Here is a 2,984-nt window from a genome sequence, read left to right on the forward strand (position 1 = left end):
GTTTCTCTATCCAGACCGAGTGTCAGGTACGCTTGTCCTTATTGCAAGAATCCTTCATGTCTATGTAGCAGGGATCGATGATGGCCTATGAACCAGTGAGTCCTTCTCATGCTCGTTGCTGCCCCAGATATACGGCGGCAGTTGGTGGTCTCGGAGGTTCTCGGCGTTGGTCGAGACGCGGCTCTGTGTATCTTTCTAGGATAGGCGCTTTTGCATTGTAGCTTGCTTTGCGTTGTGCCTTCTATAAATCTATGGTACGCCTAGGCGTATACTTTCGAAAGAAAAACATTGGATGGCGCCCTTTATTAAGCAAAATAGTTCCATCTACAAGTTCAATGCATGACAAAATTGAAGGACACCACTGACACAATAAATTCTACTGCATTCAGAGGTATTCTAACTCATCGACGATGCAACATAAACTTCGCTCACCATGGCACACACAAACTAAGAGAAATCCCCACTAATACATCTGAGAAACCCAAAGGAGCGTCAAACCTAGTGAGCGCATGCAGAACTGTAATACAATCCATAAACTTCATCAGATTGTCTGAAATTTCACGAACAGCGCTTTGTACAGTTTCTGAGAATCAGATCCTAGAATAATTTGAGCCATGCCAAACTGAACCGCATCCTTCAGGTATGCCATAGAGACCATCACATCGGCTGCATAGTAGCCCTTGGAGGCCTTACTACCACATCATAGCAATACCTTGCCGTCTCCATTTCACACAGTTGCTCGCCATCCTCCTCTCCTTCTATCAGCATAAAAGGAGCAGTCCGTGGTAACATTTAAAGAACTGCTACTGCATTCTCATAATATGATGAACCAGATTATACCTAAAGGCCATTGATTTTTCTCCTTTGTCCCAAGTTTGTACATTGTCGCGCAAGTGGCATCACAACACCAGGGAAGAACCACCGGGCAGCTTTGTACTTCCCCGGCGAACCACCGACGGGGCGCTGAAACAGCACCTTCCGCTCCTCCATTGAGTAGACGCCCCAAGTGCTGAATGAGGACTCGTCGAGATCACCCACAAAGTAGATGCAGTTCCTCGGGGAGTACTGCTCGAGAATGGCGCCCCGTCGGGGAGTACTGCTCGAGAATGCTCGGGGAGTACTGCTCGAGAATGCTCGGCGCACTGAGCCTCGTCAGGCCCCAAGGCAGCGGCAAGCGGGTATCCATGGCGTACACCAAACCGGAGAACTCCAGCGCATACAGGACACCGTTGCTGTAGGCCGACAGAGCAATGGCATGGTAGATTTTGAACCCTTCAGGCAGAAGCAGCTTCCGCTCGCTCCACTCCTCTGCGCACCACCACCAGAGAGAGACGCCCCTATGGAACTCTGTAATGAAGAATGCCTCGGTGCCGGTGCAAAGCTAGTGGACACAGTTCTCAGTCAGATCGACAGGATGCAAGTGTAGCAGAACAAAAAATCAATCGACCTCCTGCAACATTTCACTCACGTTAGGTCCAGTCTGACAGATGCTCGCCGAAATCTCAACGCTCCGGGACGCGCCGGTGACGGGGTTTACGAGGAGGACAAGGCTGCCGTTCACGAAGGAGAGGTTGCCGCTGGAAGAGGCGCCACACAGCTCGAAACATTCCGCGTGCCTGCCCATGGCCGGCAGCCGGGCCGGGATCGCCGGCGCCTGTGAGTCCTCCTCGTTGTCACCGACCGGCACGGGGAAGATCGCCCCGCGGGGGTGCTTGTCGTCGAGGACCTCCAGCGCGAACAGGTGCGGGGTTGGTGTCGCTAGCCGCTCGGAGATGGTCGCCGCCCAGGACCTGCAGACGGTGGCGAGGCGCACTGACTCGAGCGGGCTGATGCAGCGGAGGATCCTCTCCGTGAGGTGGAAAGGGAGGCCGCCGATGGTTCGCTCGCGGCATCTCCGCCGTCGGCGGGTTCGTGTTGGATGCAGATCTTGCTTGTTAGGGTGGGCGTGGGTTTGATCGGCTCCATGTGGGAGAGAGAGGTGAGGAATGTGCGTTGGCGCAAACAGATGGTGGAGGGGACGCCGGGGCTGGTGGCGGCGTTGGCCGGAGCCAGAGAAGAGAAAGGGGATCAGCCAGGGTTTGGAGCGGTGGATGCAGCTAGTGGGCCGGGTCGGACTTTGGAGACGGACTCTTATCGGAAGCTCGTGTAAGGCTTCAACGCTCCTCGCGAACGGCTGGCCGGGCCGTTTATATTGTTTTTCTTTTTCTTCTTTACAGGCTTATTTCGGGTTTTTCTTTTCATTTAGACTTTTTTTTAAAAATCAAAAAATTGAATTTTGAAAAACTATTCGCCAATTTGGAAAACTGTCACTTTTTAATAAAATGTACCTGTTTATAAAAAAACGTAAATTTGAAAAGAAGTTTGTGTGAAAAAGTTGGTCAAAATATTGAAAACGTTCACTTTTTAAGTCTATGGTTTTATTAAATTGAAATTTTGGAAAATGTTTACATTTTTAAAAAAATATCCATGCTTTAAAAGTATGTTCACAAATTCAAAAAAGTATTCGTGTTTCCAAAAAAAGTTCATTTAAAAAAATGTCTGTGTTTTCGATAATGTTCATTGTTTTAAAAAATGTTTGTGTTTTCAACAAATCAAACTTTCCAAATATATATATTTTTTGTTTACTTCAAATACCAAATGAAAGCAAAAAAAAAAAAGGCCACAACCATAACCAGAGCCGCTACAGTTGCCAGCTCGCTACAAGAACCGGGTCACTATATGCGAGATGAGCCGACCTAGTTGGAGGGTGCATGTGCGGAACATGATTAGTTTGACACGGAGAGCGTCACGTAGGGGCTCCCAAGTTTATTTTGAGCGCTTCTATATGCCGCCTCATGAGAGCCCGATGAAGCACTCAACACATGGGCTAGGCCCAACGACATGACAGCTCGCGCGCTCGTCCAAAGTTGAGGCACGGATAACGTGGTAGCTGGCATTTTCTATTCAACGCTTAGGTTAGTGGGAGTAACTGAGCTAGTAACATG

At 49.3% G+C, this 2,984-nt stretch overlaps 1 pseudogene across 1 annotated transcript; it reads right to left on the reverse strand.

Annotated features, from left to right (window-relative positions):
* Positions 1-272: 272 nt before the first annotated feature.
* On the reverse strand, positions 273-2,091 carry LOC147958093 (uncharacterized; annotated as a pseudogene). The gene is made up of 2 exons (XR_015611190.1): positions 1,469-2,091; positions 273-1,381 (listed from the first exon to the last, which is right to left on the reverse strand). The product of XR_015611190.1 is annotated as an uncharacterized LOC147958093 (transcript).
* Positions 2,092-2,984: the final 893 nt, after the last annotated feature.

The sequence above is a fragment of the Triticum urartu genome, chromosome 7A (assembly GCF_056163025.1).
Source record: "Triticum urartu cultivar PI428250 chromosome 7A, HENAU_Tu73, whole genome shotgun sequence".
Classification (NCBI taxonomy): Eukaryota; Viridiplantae; Streptophyta; class Magnoliopsida; order Poales; family Poaceae; genus Triticum; species Triticum urartu.